Below are 20,306 nucleotides of genomic sequence, written 5' to 3'. Positions count from 1 at the left end.
TCTTACTAGTATGTGAAAGTGCAATGTAAGCCTCCTCAAAACTTCATCTCAAGCTAATTTTAATTCATAGGTGAATTATTCTTTATAGGGCACTCATTGGAAAAAAATGTGTTACAGGGAGCTATTACAAGAGTTTAAAACTCATGACTAATTGATAGATGGATGGATGGATGGATGGATGGATGGATGGATGGATGGATGGATGGATGTATAGGTAGACAGACAGACAGACAGACATGCAGATAGACAGACAGACAGATAGACGGATAGATAGATAGATAGATAGATAGATAGATAGATAGATAGATAGATAGATAGATAGATAGATAGATAGATAGATAGATAGATAGATAGATAGATAGATAGATAGATAGATAGATAGATAGATAGATAGATAGATAGGGTTCTATATTATATTAAGTGGCCTTAACTAACATGTACCTACAGGTACACTGAAATTAATTATTAGTTACAATGTACTTATCTTGTAAATGCATGTTTTACTTATGCTTAATTAAATATCTCCATGTAATTACATCTTAAATTTATTTCTATAATTACACTGTCCCTTACACTTTACCCACACTTAAACCTAACACGGTAACCTAACACGTATATCATTTCAAAAGCACCAGAAGTGTTCTGCAATGCATTATGAACACAGTTAGTACATTGTATTTACATTTAGATGAAAGTACTTAGTAGTTACCAAGCAGGCACAGGACGTCACCATGACATTGTACCCCAACATTGTGGGGACATTGCAGTTTGTTTGGAAATTAAAAAATATCCATACCTAAAATCAACCAAATATCAACTTCTAATGATGTTAAAGCTTAACGTTGTGTAGACGTTACCATTATGACGTCTATCAAACGTTGGATTTTGGTTGCCATACCTGACGAATAAATGTCAGCATATGACTTTGTTTTAAGATGTGGGCTTGAAGTTGGATTTTGGTCACTTTCCAGCATAACCTAAAATCAACCAAATATCAACATCGTCGTGCTATTGGACGTCAAAATAACATTGTCCTTAGACGCTGGCTAGACATTGATTTTTGGTCACCTGACTTCACAAGCTATATTTAGCCTAATAATAACGTCTTATGATGTTGTGTGCCTGCTGGGTAATTCCACTTAATGTAAAGCAGGAGCATATATTGTAATCTATGTCAATGCAGTTAACATATATGGTTCTTTGTCCTATAAAGGGTTAATGTTTCATTTTTTTAATCTCTGAAGTTTGTTTGACTGACTTTCAGGTGAGCTCTCAACTGACTCCAAGGAGATACGCTTATGATGCCTGTATTGAACTGTAATAACATACAATAGTGACTATGATGACAAAACTGCTTGCTTAAGTAGTCTGTTGTTTTTACAGATACATATTGTTGATTACAGATTACAGATACATATTCTGAACAGCAGCAGAATTTGTATGGAATTAAGCCAACACCTATTTTTCAGAGGTTCGGATGGCAAATGAGCCGCACTAACAGAACAAATGCAGAAGAGTTCATTTTGATCAAACCCTGCAGCATCTAATAAAGATAGAAAGTTTAACACAAGTGAAAGAGAGAGAGAGAGAGAAAGTGTGTGTGTGGGAGCAGCATGGACAAAGGATGGACTCCATCTTGTTTCAATTATAGGTCAGCTCTGTTTACATCAAGTTCCAACATTATAGGCCACATACTACAGCCACAACCTCACTGCACAAGCACACATACACACAGACAAACAGCATTCAATCCTTCCTTCCTCCATCCAATTTAGTTTACATCAGCCAAACAACCTGTCCTTAATTCCACAGAAGACGAAGGGGTAAACCGTATGACCACCTTCTGAAAAAAATAACAAACCCCTCGACATACACACACACACATACACCCCGCTTTGTCTCTGAGCCCGAGGCAGTGAGACAGAAATAACCAAACTCAGAGACTCCAAACCAGAACCACATTTTCTTAATATAGAAAGCCAGAGAGCGAGAAGAAGTCAGTTTCCCATGTTTTTAGACGATCAGGGAAATTTCAGCCTTTCATTTCTTGCAATATCTTCCTCTCGCGCCGCTTTAAACACAAAAAGACGGTACGCATTAAACAAGTTGTGTGTGTGTGTGTGTGTGTGTGTGTGTGCTTTGGTCTGGCAGACAGGGGCGGGATTGGCCTCTCAGAAGTTTATTTTAAAACTTCTCTCTCCCCAATCGCAGTCGTGTGAGCCTGGACATTTTCATTTGTTCCGAAACGCCCCCACAGTATCAAGGGTTTTCTTTTGGTACAAACGTTCCCCTCTGAAACACACACACACACAGTTTCTCAGTATTAAACAACGGGCTCTTGTGACACTGTTCGGAACGGTGCCCAGAGGAAGGAGCCAATAAATGAAGTTAAAATATGTATTAGAGATCATGAGGGATTGTTTGGATTGGACAGTAGTGTTTCCGCTGTGGCGAAGTGTCCAAAATCAGCAGCTGGGATGTTGTGTGACTCTCCTTTACCTTGCATTACCTCCATTACGTCCTCGATAGGGAAACAATTGATCCTGCGGTTATCGAATCCAACAAATACATTTTGATTTGCTTGACTTGGGATGCTTGTGCTTGTTTATCAATGGTGTTATCAGCAGCAGTGGAATGATAATGAAATGTAAGCCCACAGTCTAATTGCATTATGTTTGGAGTGTTTTTCAATTACTTCTCAAAGGCTCTCCCATGAGTATGCGTGAGAGAGTGATGAAGAGAGATGGAAAATCCTGACCCTCGGTGCAGTCTTTCTCTCTCTGTCGTTCAAGTGCATTTTAAAGCGAAGCTGAAGATCGTTAAGCCAGCGGCTGTGGAATGATTCTGTGCTGTGTAACTGTAAGACAGAACTCTTTGGGGATGTTTTGTCAAGGCCCAGTAAAGAGAGACGCAACTTTTACTGTATGGCTTTTCAAAACTTATCAGACTTTTCACACTATACACTGAAAAATGGGTGCTTTTTTAACACCGGTTCATTTTCGTATTTGGATAATGAATCCCTGCTGAAAAGTTTTGGCAGTGCCAATCTTAAATTGTTTTGCTTTGCTTTTTAAAAAAAACATATGGTTTAGAAATAGAGTTTTTGCAGTGATGCCATACAGAAAAAAAACTGCCGTTTGTTGTTTGCTCAAACTACTTGTTTAAAATGAGCTGAAACAACAAACAGGCTCATTCTGAAAACCTACCCCTATATACATTTGTGGAGATCACAAATTATGTAGCCAGAGGAACGTATGGCTGCATTTCGTCTTTAAAATGAATGCTACGGGTCTGTATGACGCCATTCCTTTTTCACGATAACCAGCTGACCGCTTCTGTGTGGACAGCTGTTCTGTTGTTTCTAGTTTGTCCAGTGGCTTCAGGTTCCAAGACAAAAAACAAAAGCTAAAAAAATAAATAAACAAGTAAATAACGGTGAGAATGTGGTGAAATCTGAAAACATGGTTAAGGCTGCTGCGAAGGTCTTTCTTCTTCTTCTCAATTGCTTTTGAAAACACTATTGGTTGGGTTTAAGGAAGGGGTTGGGTGCGGGGATCAATCGGTTGGTCAGTCAGTCGACAGCTGCATTTGTTGGATTTTCTTGAGAAGAGCAGGCGCAAATGGCACTTGCAAGAGAAATTTGAGATCTTAAAAAGCATACAAAGCAACCTCTGGAGGATCTGCGAAAAAACAAAAAACAAAACGTAGCTCATGGTATATAGGGAAACAACACAATTTCACAAGTTTTTTTTGGAACAACTTAATTGTTTTTTGTTGTTAATTCCACTTAAATTTGAAAATAAATAAATTAAATAAATGAATAAATGAATGTATGAATGAATGAATACATACATACATACATACATACATACATACATACATACATACATACATACATACATACATACATACAAACAAACAACAGATGTTAACTTAATTCTTTCTTGTTGTCCCAACACAAGACACTCATAATTTTTTTACAGGGTAGAAGAACCATTTTTGTTCTTTAAATAAACATTTGTATTTCTTTGTTTGGGGACATTTTTTTAAATTAAAACTTTAAAGAACCCTCTTTTACTTTGTCAAGAGTTCTTTATGGAACCATCAATGCTAACGCAAACAGTCTTCACTTCAGTCACTGGTTCTACTGCATTACAAATAACTTGTAAAGTCAACATTTATGCTGTTTTAAGTTTAAACGTCCCGTGAAGTGCTTTGAAATGTGCATTTTTATTCGATGGATAAAGTGTAGCTCCTCCTATTAAAAAAAATAGAAGTGACTATAAACTACAAGCTTTACATTTTCATATCAGTTTTATATTTTCTAAATGGGAGTTTGTTTTGGAGACACTTTCAGAAACACTCTCAGAAATTAAGATACAGGAGCTGTCACGGGGGCAGTAACTTTTACATATTTGTACCTGAAGGGTCCATAATGGTTCCTCAAAGGTACATTTTAAGTATATTTGAGTACTAATATGCACCTTTTAGGTACCACTGTGGACCCTTTGGGTACAAATATGTATCTTTTAAAAAGGTGCTGCCCCAGTGACCGCTCCTGTACCTTTATTTCTGAGAGTCCTAAAAACGAGCAATACTGATACTAATATCGAAAAAACTTGTATTTTAATTTTATGGGATCTTTAAGGTCTAAAAATGTCAAAAGATGAAGAAAAACATTGGTTAGACATCAAGTATGAATTGATTGTGCAATGTTTTCACAGATGGACAATCTGTATTACATTGTTTTACAAAGGGATAAATATGTCAAAACACATTTTGTCCAATTTTGTATATTTAATTCTTTGTCATAGTTTGAGCATTATCAAAATACATTTTGTGAATCATTACAGACAATTTATGCATGTAGGCTATGACCCTTGAAAGTCGAACAGCTACTTTTGGTAAACGTTTTTGTTGAGCCCTCTGCGATGTTGACTTTGCGGTCAAACGACCGTTAAACGTCTGTGTGAAGGAGTTCACACAAATCAGCTCCCTCCAACAGTCGGGTTCAGTTTTGCAAGCATCTTTCAAACACTCCCCCCTCCTCTTTAGTTCATCCTGGCCAAACCAAACGGGAAAGGAAATCTGAGTTAGAAATGAAGGGGCGGAAGAAGTCAGGCAGAGAGAAAGAGAGTGCAACCCATTCCCAAATGTTTCTGCTGCGTTTTTCCTGCAAATCCAGATGTGGGTCTGTTAGTCATTGGTCAGGTTCTTTGTGTATGTGTGTGTGTGTAGCCTTGTGTTCCTAATGTTATGGGGACCAACTGTCACAAGTTTAGCAATACAAGTATATTTTGATCATGTGGGGACTTTTTGGTCATCATGAGGAAAATGGCTCATAAGTCATACAGCATGAAGTGTTTTGAAAAACGTATTGAGAAATGCATTGTTTCTGGTGAGGGTTGGGTTTAGGAGAAGGGTTGGAGTATGGGATAGAATCAGGGGCGGATTTAGTGATTTTGGGGCCCTAAGCAATTCCAGCCAAATAGGGCTTAAGTCCTGAAATGCATCCTTTTCTACCTTTATTTAATTTTTACTCATATTGCTGTTTTATTTGTGTTTTCCACGTTTTCAATTAATGCAATCTCTACATTTTAAATAGCTTGTTTTCTGAAAAAGAACTTACAACTAAAAATAATAAATACATTGTTTTAGAATATTACATAACAATTACATTATTATAATAATAATATTATATTTGATTGTATATTAAATATTGTTTAATTACAATTACAATTAAAATAGTTTTTGTATCTCTCACCATACAAAATATGGTAGAAAACGATGTTATATATAGTTTATAGATATAATTTACTTTTAGATATTTATTTGGGGCTCCCAGATTTGGGCCCTAAGCTGTCGCTTACCTCACTTATTGGTTAAATCCACCCCTGGATAGAATATACAGTCTTTAAAGCATAAAAAGCATGTAGTTTTACATTTACATCCATTCCACCTTATTGTAAATTAAAAAAGTTTCAGTCCAAGAAAATTCATTTCAATTCATCAAGTCAAATTATCAGATAGCCTCGGCTCAGTTGGCGTTTCTGTGTGGAGTTTGCATGTTCTCCCTGCATTCGCGTGGGTTTCCTCCGGGTGCTCCGGTTTCCCCCACAGTTCAAGGACATGTGGTGCAGGTGAATTGGGTGGGCTAAATTGTCCGTAGTGTATGAGTGTGTGTGTGAATGTGTGTGTGGAAGTTTTCCCAGAGATGGGTTGCGGCTGGAAGGGCATCCGCTGCGTAAAAACTTGCTGGATAAGTTGGCGGTTCATTCCGCTGTGGTGACCCCGGATTAATAAAGGGACTAAGCTGACAAATGAATGAATGAATGAATAATATCAGATCACCAAATTCAGAATTACAGAAGTATTTTTACAAAAATCACTGGGTGACTACATGCACACGAATGCTACATATAGTATTTGCATATTCACAAACCATGGTAATACCATGCTTGTAGTGTTTTGGACAGCTGCAACCCATGCTTGTTCTTAGGGTTTATTTTATAACAGTGTTCTCAATGTTGTTGTTGTCAATTTATGCTTATTTATTTACATTTTTAATAGGTTATAAATTTATGTTTTAGTCAGTTTGTTTTCAGTTTTAATATTAATGATTTCTAGTGAGTAAATAGTCTTAAAATGTAACGTTTGGTATTTTCGGCAATCTATCATCTACTATTACAATATTTTATTATTTTATTATTTAATAGTTTTTTTATAGCCCAACAATTGCAGGACTGATGCAAACCTGTGATGATAATGAATGTGTGCGTCGCTTTTGCTCAATCACAGCAAACCGCGCCGGTGTCACGGGGGAAAGGCGGAGGAAGAGGAGCAGCAGCGGCGGGAGGAGGAGGAAGGAGGGGTCGGGGGTTGCTGTTGAGGGTGTGTGTGTGTCTATGTGTGTGTGTGAATAGTGTTGTGCGGAGCTGCTTGCTGGACGCGGGCCAGCGGTCCCTGTGAAACAGCGCGTTGAGAGCGGAGAGGGATGGGATGGGATGTGCTGGCACTGCCGCTGTCAGTCCGCTCCGCTCCGCCTGTGCAGCTTCACCGGGGATCACAACCACGACATGGATGATGCTGACTGCGAGGATGGTTTAGGCCGGCGTGTGAACGTCTTGTCTGCGGATTTAACCTATTTTTATTTCTGCTGCTGCTGCTAGAGAACATTTATTTCTCATTTGGACGGACGCGGGATCTTCTACAAGGTAAATCGCGCGCACGTCTCGCGCTTGTTTTGCGCTGGTCTCGCGCTTCTGGATGCGTTAAACGCGCGATTCCGTTCTGGTTTTTACTTAGCTAAACATATGTGCTTATATTTTACATTGTTATGGAAATGGTGGATTGGTTTATGAACGAAGAGGGAGGAAATCATCGTTAAAATCCGTGAAAAGGCTCCTCCGAAGTGTAAACTGTTCATGTGATGCTGCTAGCCTGCTAGCCATTTACCTCAGAAACACCGAGGCATATTATGGGAGAGATACTGCATCGTTTTTTCATAATGCTAATCTGTTTTGACGAACAATCACCCTTGAGGTCATTTTAAAAGCAATTAGCTGTTCGTTTCAAGGAGTTTGCATCCTAAACTTGCTAACTCATTTGCTTTGCTTGGTCACCATTTCTGCCCATTCAGACTCATTCATCCATTTTTCCAAGGCTGATAACCTGTGCTGACAGCTGAGTGAGATCAGATCTGCTGTGGATAGTGACAGGAAGTTAAAAGGATTGCTTGCATGTGACCATCACGGTCGTATCCTTAAAATCCTTGAACAATGCTCCTGTGTTAAGTCTTGGCTTATTAGATTTAACTGGGAATGTCCTGTGACAGACTCATATAATGAACGGGAGCTGTCTTTCTTGAGACTTGTAAACAGGCCAACATGCTAGCAAAAAGAAATATGCATATTTCATCAGGGTTTTGTCAGAAAATATGTGGGACTTTTGTATGGATTTGTGCATAGTTCACCCAAAAAGGAACATTTAGTCACCTTCAAATGGTTCCAAACCTTTATTAGTCTCTTTATGTCGTTGAACACAAAAAAGAAGATAATTTGAAGAATGCTGAATACCTGTAACCATTTACTTACATAGTAGGAAATGCAAATATTGTGGAAGTCAATGTTTATGTGTTTACATCTTTCTTTAAAATATATTCTTTTGTGTTTAACAGAAGATAGAAAAGGTTTAAATCAAATGGTGAGTTAATGATTACAGAACTTTAATTTTTGGGTGAACTATCCCTTTAAATGATGCTATGACAACACTGACACGTTTTAAAAGATTGTTTTGATCTGTATGGACCCCGAAAAGCTGTCTAGACAGCTCAGTTGAGCGTTTTGGATCTCCTATGACACACTTCTAGGCCATTTCAATGTGGTGACTAACATTTCTTGCTTGCTGTCAAGCTATTTCATATCGCTAACAAAAGGCAATTCAATCATAACTTAATGTTAAAACAGCTATCATAACATTATTTATCAATATGCAGACCCTTTTGGATTCTTGGATGCTATGGGAAGTAAAAACGTAAAACAGGAAATATGTTAGGACCATTGTTATTGTTTACACCCCTCAAAATTGTCTATAGTCAGGACGGTTTCAAAACCTGCCTGAATAGACAACATGTTTGGGTTTTCATACCCATAAATCATAGATTTTATTCCATAAGAGAAATCCCCTATGATATCCCCATAGAATGCAAAAGTCTATGCAGATGTGAGCTTCCTACCTAACTTCTATTTAGAGCATCATGCATGTTTTAAAATACAGTCTGGATATCCACATGGGCCAGTATAAGATTCTGACGGTATGATAACCTTGAATAAAAATATCACTGTTTTACGGTATTGTAATAACAGTTCTTTCTGCTGCTTTAGCAACAACACTTCTAAAACATTAGTAGACGGTGGAGTTTCTATACCACACTGTGTCAAGAATTGGATTTATATTGCCTATTTTATGTGTACAATGCTATTGTAGCAGTACCTAAAAATCACACTCATGCAAGACAGAGAGAAGGAACAACTTTTCAGTAACTTTAATCAAAGCAAACAAAACAGACATGTTCATCTGAAGCTCCTCTTTAGGGCTCGACACTTATTAAGCACTCATAACATCGACCTTTCCCCGCCCACGTGGCTCTTGGCCCCACCCACATTAGACCTTTTCATTACGCATCGCCACAACATATTGTTGCATTTAAAAAAAAAAGTGTGTCAGGGTTTGGCGAAGGATATGTGTGTGCAAAATTATAAATTGACTTCATGGCACTCAAAAGTGGGGGCTCGTCCGGGATGCAAGTGAATTCAAGTGAAAACCTCAAAAACAGGTCGCAGACTAAATCAAACTTTAAGATAGAAACTACATTAAAACGTAATAATTTGTTTATGCAAAATATGTTAAACAGATTGGATAAAAATATCACGGTTTCACAGTATTGTGATGACTGTTCTAAAATATACAGTATGAGCAATTCCATGCTAATGTCAACCTTGCCATGAAAAAAATAGGTTTTCACCAAAATAGAGAAACCGTTTCTACACTTTTTTGTGTAAGCAATTATTTTACAGTACTTTAGAAACACTCAAAAATGTTTCTGTCATTGTTTTTAAACTATTATATTCAATTTACTAAAGTCACACAAGTGCCAATTTCACATCTGTCACATCCATAACGGAGAGACGTCACATCCATAATCAAGCTTTTCCCTCATAATTGCCAAAATGTCAAATAAAATAAAATCAGTGATGTTTTTTTTCTATAAAGAGCTGGTTCTTATGCTTTTGATTATTGCTTCTTTTGGGTTGTGCAGTTTAATTCACAGAATTTTCTACAAAATATATTGTATACTGCAAACTCACAGACTTTTTTTTGTCACATCCATAATGCATGTTTATTTTTCTTATTTAAAATATAAAAAATGTTTACAGATTGATATTTTATTGATCTCATAGCTTTGTGGTCAGCTGTTTTGGGGAATATAAACAGTTACTTCAGTATAATGCTAACATATGCTTTCTATGTGAATTTATGTTTTGAGTTTTTACTGCAAATGTCACATCCTTAATGCTGGAACTGCTCATATTCTTTTTAAATGTCTCGGTAAATAACAAAAACTTTTTCCCCCTTTGAACACAATGGCCCAGTTTCAAAAACAGCGCTTAGATTAAGTCAGGACTAGGCCTTCAATGAATTAGCTATTTAAGCCACATTTATAAAATGGGCATAAAAAATATATATTACTGGTGTGCACCTGGAGAAAAAAAAATGACACTGACGTATTTTAAGACATCTCGCTGCAAGTTATTTAGAGTTAAGACAGCTCAAACATGCAATTTAATCTTGACTAGCCTGAACCCTGGTTTGTGAAACCAGGGGAACATGTTTTATTTTGAGAAACATTTAACATATGATGGAACAGTAAACATGTCAAGCTTAATAATTCAAATTAATCATTAACTTCTGCTGTCTTCGTTAGTTTTAAAAACACTGATTTCTTTACAATTTAAAATGTAATTTTTTGATATCTTTTCTGCATTAGATACGGTAAAAAATGTAAATGAATTGTTTTTACATATACCATGGGAACGGTATAGCAAAACATTTTGGCGGTTTTAAAACCTTGACTTTTCCAAACATTCGTATACCTTGAAAACGGTTACCGTCCCATGCTTAACATCCAGCTCATCATGTTTTGAGCTTGGGATTGAGGTCTGTTCACAGACTGTAAACAAAGCAGACTGGGTTGTGTCTATGTAGGCAGCTGTGGTCCTGGTGGTTCAGGGTGACGGATGTCTTTTTTTGTGTGTGTGTGCTGCTCACCCTGTGATGTCTGCACTGCAGGGCAGCCGTGTCAGCAGGTTGATGTACTCTAGCACACAGTCAGGCATGAAAACCAGACCTATAGTCGCCTGGACTTTTATCATCTGTCAGTCTGCACCACGAAGCTTAATTCATACTCAGTTTTGTGATGAGCATTGATTTTTCTGCCTTTGTGGTGATGGTGACCATGTGCGTCTAGTATGGTGCACTGTCATTTTGTTGTCATTGTGCATTAAGGGGGAATAATGGATAAATGCCCCCCTTGTTGAGTGCACAGGGACGTGTCTGAAGGCCTACACCATCACAAGGACGTTAACCACCTCCGTGTTTATTATGTCTGATGATATGTTGTGAATTGGAGGTTCACTAATTCAAATACTCTTACATCTGAATCTTAGCGCTCAGTGACGGTGTCTGTGAAGCTAACATGTAGCTTAGGATTTAATACGGATAAACCGCAATGGAACCCTAAACAGGGCATCAGGGTCAGTCTTAAATCTGCACTAGAGAGTGGGTTTATCATCGGATCAGATTATGTGCTGCGCTTTAATCGTCCTGTCTGCAGTGTGCATCACTGAAACTGCACTTTTATATTAGGGTTGCCTAATAAGTGATTTTAATGATCATTTTCTTATACAAATCACACAAATAGTATTTGTTTATTTGATAGCTGTAAGGTTACTGTGCAAAATCATAGGGGTAACACTTTATAATAAGGTTACATCAGTTAAAGTTCCTTATTGTATGTACTAATGCTGCTATTTTCATCTCGCTAACTTCCAATAATTGCACAGCCCTACTTTCAACATCCATCCAGCTCTTATACTGTTAAACAAATACGTTGAAATGTCTGATTTGTTAGGAATAAAGTATATCCAGGAGATTGGTATTGCAGAATAAAGCCTGACAGGCTTATCGGCAGCCGGCGTGAAGTGAAGGACTGTTGTATAAGACTGAAGTTCTTTATTCAGTGAAAATAACCATCCTAGATGTACTTTATCATGCTTTTTCTGTGGCTACTTGCCACAAAACATAAAAAAAATTGATGCAAAACATTTGTTTTGAGTCGTAATAGTGTATTATTTCTTTAATTAAAGCACAAAGGTGACAAAAAAGAAAACAGCTGATGGAGTATACACTAACTCAGGGGTTCCCAAACTTTTCAGCCCGCGACCCCCAAAATGACAATGCCAGTGACTCGTGACCCCCAATATTCTCTGAGGTGGTGGTTATAAATACAGAAACCTTGTATGCAATGACGCGCACAAACACACCAATAGACCCAAGTCTATTCTTTGTTATTTTTATGTATGTCAGTGTTGTAAATGGGCTAGAAAGTTTAACCTGGTGTTACAAAATCTGCTGCATCTGACAGTATTGCTGTGTCTTTAGTATAATGTAATTACCCGAGAAGTCGCAATCCAATAGAACTAGTAACTATAAGCTACTATAGTAACTATATAGTATATAGTAACTATAAACGACTATTTTTTTCTCTTCAGTAGGTTATTGATAAAATACAGTAAGTCTTAAGGTTCATTGTCCCCCGACCCCCACTTTTAGAACCTCTGCACTGACTGGTGCATTATTGAGTCACAAGATGGCATTAAACAGACAAAAATGCAAAGCTGACAGAAATTAAACTGGCTGAATAATGCAACCTCTGGACAGTACGCACTAAAAAAAAGTTAATTAACAGGTTCTAAATTCTGTGGTTGACATGGTGTTTTTGTTTATTTACAGTTGTGAATTGCATCATGGGAGCTTGATCTCTGCTCTGTTGACTTTTAATGTTAAAAATTCAACTCTGCAGTTTAACAGTGACTTTTATTGACATTTAAGTAGTTTGAGACAAGATATTTTTTAAAAAGAATAATAGGGCTGGGCGATATTGCAAAAAACAAAATGCTTTGGATCTCATTGGCCTCCATTGGAAACTGACAGCCTTGAAGCGTGCGCTCAGCAGCCATGTTTTAATAAAACTATATTCATACCGAAACTACATATCAAACTTTTTGGATTATCGATATTGACAGTGTTGTTCGGTCAGTGAAAACCAATATCGATTTTATCGATCAGCCCTAAGAAATAATACAGAGCGAAATAAGTCATTAAAACAGCAGAAAAAGTACTGCCAGTTCATAGCCAGTTTTTTTTTTTTTAACCGTAATTTACAATATTAACCCAGACAATAAATCACTTTAAACTATTAAAATGTCAACAAAAGTTTTGTAAACTTTTCAACATTATAAAAGCTTTTGGAGGAAATATCAATATCTCATAATGCAATTTAAAAGCGAAAATATGAATCACAAAATAAAGAAAACTGCAAATTTATGGATATTTTTTCAGTGTATATTAATTTATAAAACAGTCAAAAACCACGACAGGACTGAAAAGCATGTATGTATGTATATGTAAGTATATGAATTTGAATGTAATCACTGATGGTCAAGGTGATTTGAAGTTCCCTTATGAGTCTATGTTATTCAGCGGTTGTTATCTCAGAATAACATATTGGTAAATGCCATAACTGACCAATCAGAATCGAGTATACCAGACAGCTGTGTAATAATCGATTTTAATGACCTCGCAGGTTCACAGGGCAGTGTGAGTGTAGTGTGTGCCACTCTGGAGAAGAAGTGACTCACCAGTCAGTGATTACAGGCGAGGCATTTTGTAAGCCCACACCAGACACAGCACACAAACACACCACTGCAAACACAATCCCCAGCACCTGATTGCTAGATTCTGTCATTGTGGTTGAAAGCCGTTCACCTCCCCCTCCAGATACACCAACCCCGGTGTGGTGAGGAGCGCTCTCATTCAGTGGAGCGGAGGTGTGACATCTTCTTGAGCTTCAGGCTGTAAGGATGTGCTCTCATCCTCGGCATGCTGTTTGCTGCATTCAAAGCCTCGGGTTTTTCTTTATAATCTCCCGTTGTGCAGTGGGAAGTGTTGCTGTCAAGCCTGACGCAAACTTTAATGGGTTTAATGTGGTGATGATGTACCAAAACTGCAATGCTTTTGAGTTTCCGTGAGGTAAAGTTTAATCTTTTATGATTGGGAAGTCCGCCCAATATCAGGCACCACAAACTTCACGTGAAATCTGTGCCCTCTGAAAGCTTCACAGATCTCTGCAGAATTGGAACGTGACTCTTGCACATATGACCTCCTTGTTTGTTTAGTAAACGTTTTGGCTAATTTGAATATGATTTCAGCTGGCAGTAAGAGTGTAGTGCTGGGCTTTACTTTGTTTGAATAAGTTCGATTGAATTCTGGAGCTCTTGAAAGTTTTGATTGATTAAATATGATTGTATATTTGCAAAGATATTGAGTTTCAAATAATAATTAAACATGGCTTATTTATTTAGACCATTTCTATATTTGTATTAGAAACTAGTTTATTTGAAATAGAAAAGACTTTTATGTTTGATTATGATTATTTATTTGATTTATTAACTACTTATTAGCATTGTAAGACAGTAGTCCGGACTTCCAGTTAGATAAGATATGGTGTAGGACGTCACCAAGTGCCTGAAGATAATTTTGCCTAACAGAGTTTATTTCAAACTAATCCTGTGCAATGAAGATGAAACTAAAGGCAATATAAGGGGTAATGCACAGCCATCGCAACACTGACCTGCAACAGCTAATGCATCCTCCGATAAACGTGATACAGCCGCAGGGGGTCAATGGACTGAGCTTGATACGGCTTCAGACAACATTCAGACTCTTAAAACTGAAATAATCTCATCGCTACTTTGGGATCTGGCAGAAATATTTTGCTCTGCACTACGGTCCGAGCCAGGCGATTACTTATCGACCATCAAAAGTGAACTTCGAGCCGTGAAGGTAGAATTCTCCAACACAATGGTATCAATGCAAACTGAAATATCAATACTGAAAAGTACGGTGAAGGATATGAAACATTCTCTCTCCACATGTTTGGATGATCTCACTGCGCTACATGAAAAAGTTGACTCTCTTTCAGCTACTGTGGTAAAACTAGAAGAAAAGTGTGAAGATTTGGACGCCAGATCTTGTCAGAATAATATAAGACAGTGGTCCCCAACCCCCAGGCCCGTTACTGGTTTGTGAATCAATTGGTACCAGGCCGCACATGAAATCATTAATTATTTCCATTTTATTTGTAGTAGTCTGAATAATCTTTTATTTTGAAAAATGACCGTGTTCTCTTGGTTGCATCTCGGTCACTTAAGCGCCAACTAGGGTTGTAACGGTATGAATTTTTCACGGTATGATAATCGTCTAAAACAATACCACGGTTTGACGGTTTCGCGGTATACGGTATGTTACAAATGTTACAAAATAATAGAACAGTGAAGCAAATTTGACTTTTTCCAAATAATATATTTTTAGTTACTATAAACAACACTACTTACAATGAACAAATAAAAATAAGAAAATAATAAATAATGTGTCAAAGTCCAAATAAAGTCCAAATAAACATGGTGCAAATCCTCAGTAAAAAATAGATATAAATATTTACTATACTATAAATAGTTACATAACGAAACTAGATTCAATATGGAACATCCTTAGGTTTTATGTGCCAGGATGGATATGGTTGTCTATCGATATGGATTTGGATATGGTTGTCTGCAATGCAGACAAACAGCTGCATCTTCATTTGCGTCTTTTGAAAACAGCAAGAGCAGCAGTTCGTCTTTGCTGTGTCACTGTTTTGTCATGTTTCTGTGCTGCTGTGCATGCAAAAGTACTTAGTACGAGAATTATTTCATGCAAAACTTTTTTTTTTTTTGCGTTTTATTTAGCCACGCATAAATGTATGCCTATCTCTCATTCCGTGTTGTTCAAAAAGCTTGGTCCACAAACAAAAGCGAAACCTATGCTTATTGGTTGTGATATAGCGAGTTTGAACCAATCTGGGCATAGAGGAGGGACAATGCATCAATGTATCATGTCTGATTTGTCCGGAGACACAGTGACGAGCGTTTCTTTGTCAAATCAGCGTTGTCAAATGTTGATGACGTAACCGCACTGATTCCGGAGCCTCTGAAAGTCCGCGAATGTTATGTGATACAGCACTGGAAAGCTGAGATTCTCTTCTTTATGCCAATCTTTGAATTGTATGAATCGGATCAGCGGATCAAAAGTTATTAAACATTTAAGAGCAATACTTATTTTTAGCCGCGGGCGGCTGTCTCGGTTTTAAGGGTTAAAACCGTTGATATGCAATTGTTCATGGTATGATAATCGTGCACGTTCAAATCGTGGTAAACCGTCATACCGGTATATTGTTACAACCCTAGCGCCAACATTTAACCCACAAGCTTGCAAAATGAGTAAGAAACAGACGTCATTGGAAAATTTCTTTGCGAGGGGAAAAGGCCCGTTGAAGGACCCATGAACTAGCAAAAAATAGATCAACAACTCATTTGTCAACAAATCATGGTGAATCCATCATGTCTGTGCAAGAAGGAGATTAACTGCTGGAGATCGCAAATGACGGCGGCCATTCACATATTAAGTCTATTCCACACTCAAGTTCGTTATTTCCAATAAAGTGAATATTAGGAGCGACTCGTGCACACGGCACCCTGTTGAAAACATCTCAACTTTTCAGAATGCAGAGCGCTTCTTAATTTGCATGGAATATACACATTTCGGTTGATTTAGGGTGCACTCACATCACACAAATCCAATAGTTCGGTATAATTGGGTTTATTTTGATTAATGTTTACATAAAAAAATGCTTTAAAGTTGATCTGTTTGGATTGTAAATGACTAGTAGATTAGTCAATCATAATTACAAACCGGAGTATATGTATGATTTTAACCGTACTGCAGTGGCTTGGATCAATTATGCTACCATTTTTCTCATAAATGAATATCATAAAAGTTGGATGAGTTGACCTAATTGGGTCATGTGCAGCAGCTCTAGGGAAGTGATTAGCCAATTAAAAAAAACTCATAAAGACCGGACCATATTCAGGTTAGCCAGTTCATATTTATTTAGGCTTGACTTTATTTTATGGAAATGTGATATCTCTGAGTGGTTGAGAGATAACAGTACCGATGCTGCCTGAGGGTGTGCTATTCTGAAAGCAGGATTTCAGCTTTTAGGAGTAAGAGTGGCTATGCTATTGGCTTCGAATGCTTTAGTAGCTATGTTTTCATAAAAGAGATGCGCAAAACTGTAATATTGTATAAAACATTTGCCAATGAAAGCGAATCAAAGAACAAATTCATTAATTCCTAATAAACTGGTACTAAACATCAACAAGAAAAATGGAATTTTCTGTAGACGGATAAGCCTTTTTTCTAATATAATGAATTATGGACGAATCTCTTTGGTAGCGCAGATGCTCATTATAGTTCTGGCGCTAATATTATCTAACCACTGTGATGATGGACCTTGGCTGAGGGATTTTCGAATGATCAAAACAAACATTTCAGATATTTTACAATGTGTTTGCTCTGCTGGTTTGTTCATTAATGCCATTGCTTTGCACCCATTTTTGTCACGACATGGTCTGGTAAAACAAAATCATATGACTTTTGATGTGCATGCCGGAATTTATTCAGAAAATGTGGTGCCATCATTGCTCATGCACATTTTGTTTTTTGTTTTTTTGTGCGCATACATTCATTAAGTCATTCAAACTTTTATTCATTCACCATCACTGGGAAATTCAAACTTTTAATACAGACACAAAGTCCTATTATAAACATATTCCAATACATATAAGAAACCGAACAGTTTACAAAATATAGCAATGCCAATGTCTCCAAAGCTCTGATTGATAGCTTGTACTACTGATCTCTATTGGTTCATTTCCACTGAGAGGTACGGTATGGGTCGTACACTTTTATGCTCGTTTCGACTGTCAAAAGATACCAAAAAGAGAATTGTACCATACTACTTTTTGGGTATATTTTACAAAGGGTACCTTGCACAACAAAAAGGCACCAAAAGTTAGAGCTAGACGTGCTGCTGAACAAGCCAGGAGAATATAAACAAAGGAAGTTCCAATGTAAAATACACAGCTGAGACATTACACCATTATAATATATAATAACGAGCCATGATTGACCCGAGCTCAAATAAACCTTGTCGTCGTCAAGAAGCCAAGAAGAAGAGCAGAATCTACGTGTGTTCTTTTGTTATTACGAGGCCGTCTAAAGTGCGAGTGATTTCACTTTCTCCAGAGAACTTGCGATCTCTCGCTGCACATCTATATTTGAAATAACGAACTTCTTGAGCTGATGATAATAACATGAGTAAGTGCTTCTGACATCCAATCCCTTCAGAAACGGACAAACGCGAGAGTGAAGTGCAAAAACACAAAGAAGCCCGAAAAAACAAAGGAGCAAATGATTCATTCAGCAACTTAAAACATGAACTAACTACCATGTTTAACTATTATCATAACCTTTTAAACTATTATGAACTCTGAGACTGACGGAATTACTCTCTAGCAATATGTTAACGAACCATGTACTGGTTTGGACTGACTGTATAATTTGTAATTGGTAACATTTCAGAGACTGTAAGGGCCTGTATGTGTTCATAAATGTTTTATTTATTTAATTTTTTTATATAATTGCAGACGTTACAGTAGGCTATTTCGCATTATCATTGATCTCAAATCCTGTTTGTAGAAAGGTTAGTAATAAACATTTATTTATGCACAAGTATTCATGTATATAAAGCATTTGTTTAATAAGAAGTGCTTCCCAAAGGATATGTGAACTTCAAGTGAAAATGACGCCAACTGCAACTTTCTTTTGTACACCATGCCCACCAAATGGGTACCATTGGTTGATGGCAGTGAAGACACAACCCTTATAAAGGTGACCTGTACCAAACCGTACCAAACTTTACCACTCAGTGAAAACAAGGCATATGTGTGATAAACCTACAATAATCTTGTTGTTGGAGGCATTCATGCGGGAGATAAATTTATGCATAATATTCTGTTTGCATACATTTTTCATGCACATTTTCTACATTTATGCAAAAATTGTAGGCCTTTAACTTCTCTCTTGTAAAATCACTTGGAGTTTTAATGAGATAGTTGTATATTTCCGGCTGGATGTCTGACCTTATCCAATATCCATTGGGAGGGTGCTATCGCAAATGGACCTGTCAGACGAGCACTGCTCACTTTAACATTAATTATGCTGAATAACTGTGCTTATCACTAGGTGACAAGCTGTTATAGTACTCTGAAAGCATTACAGTGTGTAAATAAAATATAAAATATGTAATCAATATAACTTGTCTCTAATAAAACATCAAACTCTGACCCCCATCTGATGTCATTCCCTCGCCGTAAATGCTAGTGCTCCCAGGTTTTTTTCCGGCAACCTCAATGCGCACGCATCATGAATGTTTACTAACTGGTAATTCATCTAAAGGTGAATGGAAACTAGCTAGTGTTGGCACAACCAAGAGAAATTCATCAAGCCAAGCCCCCTATGAAAAAAAACACATTTTCACATATCAGTAACAAACTCACACTAGTCTGTTCAGGACACGCACAATTAATCATGAGTTCTGTCACATGGTTGTGCAGTCCGTAGCTCTGCTGAGGAACAAGGCAGAGGAGAAGAGGAAGAAAGGATGTGTTTCTAGTCCTGTGACTCCCCTCCTCCAGTCTTTTCCCCCACGTGTGTGTGTGTGGAGGAAATGTGAGCCATGCTGCTTTTATCAGCCTCATTGTTTGTGTTCCTCAGGGACGGCGCTTCCTGATGGCAGCCAGAACCCTCCACATGTTCCCATTCTGATGTCCTTACATACACCACCATGCTGAAAAGCTTAAGAAATGTCTTGTATTCCTCCTGTTTTTTTCCTCACTTTTCCTTTCAACTTGGCCTACATATAGAGGAAGAAGGGGGTGGGTGAGATCGTGAAAGCGTGGAGTGATAGAATAAGAGCACGGTATATGGAGAAAGAGAGAGAGTGAGTCAGTGCAGTATTCCTTTTATGACTCGTCCATCCATGCAGGATGTATAAACAGGAACCGGACGGAAAAAAGTCCAACTGATGGATGTGAACTACCGCCACTGTTAGTATCACAGACATTTTTATTTTCCTTTAAGAGAAAATAAACTAAAATATGAAAAGCTCTCTTGAAGGGATGCGAACAATGGGAGTATCGGGTTGCACTTGAGGTCTTTGTACTGGAGTTGTCAAACCAGCTCAAAGCCTAAAGGCCGTATAACTCACAGGATGATTGTGACATGGTTGTTAGTCAGACTCGGTCCTCACAGATGTCTCCGTCCACCTGCTGGTAATGGGATGTTTACTATATGGCTTGGCACAGAAGCAGCGATCTTGAGTAAACAGTCAGGAAAACTGTGTGTGAGAGTGAATGGAGTGGGAGTGAGGAGTTATTTGGGATCAGACGATAGGAGTGTGCAGTGGGGTTGCACGGTTTACCAGTACTATATGGTAGTATTGTGATATGGCTCCAAAATACTGGCAC

The 20,306-nt window shown here is 37.6% G+C and overlaps 1 protein-coding gene and 1 long non-coding RNA gene across 35 annotated transcripts in view; one reads left to right on the top strand and one right to left on the bottom strand.

The window, feature by feature from the left end:
• The window catches only part of frmd4a (FERM domain containing 4A), a 301,811-nt gene that overhangs the window by 192,932 nt on the left and 88,573 nt on the right, over positions 1-20,306 (top strand). For 5 of the 34 annotated variants that reach the window (XM_087292260.1, XM_087292266.1, XM_087292257.1 and 2 more), the window contains exon 1: positions 6,922-7,214. The exons of the other annotated variants lie outside the window; for them this stretch is intronic. The gene's annotated coding sequence lies outside the window, so the exon portion shown is untranslated. Of the gene's footprint in view, positions 1-6,921; positions 7,215-20,306 lie in introns of those variants that run through there. 34 annotated transcript variants of the gene reach the window in all.
• LOC147832744 (uncharacterized) lies at positions 7,212-19,299 on the bottom strand. The gene is made up of 3 exons (XR_015514716.1): positions 16,132-19,299; positions 12,402-15,056; positions 7,212-11,965 (listed from the first exon to the last, which is right to left on the bottom strand). It is a non-coding gene; the product is annotated as an uncharacterized LOC147832744 (long non-coding RNA).

Source organism: Danio rerio, chromosome 18, assembly GCF_052040795.2.
Source record: "Danio rerio strain M-AB ecotype USA chromosome 18, GRCz13ab, whole genome shotgun sequence".
NCBI classification, from domain to species: domain Eukaryota; kingdom Metazoa; phylum Chordata; class Actinopteri; order Cypriniformes; family Danionidae; genus Danio; species Danio rerio.
This window is presented reverse-complemented; position numbering and strand designations above follow the sequence as displayed.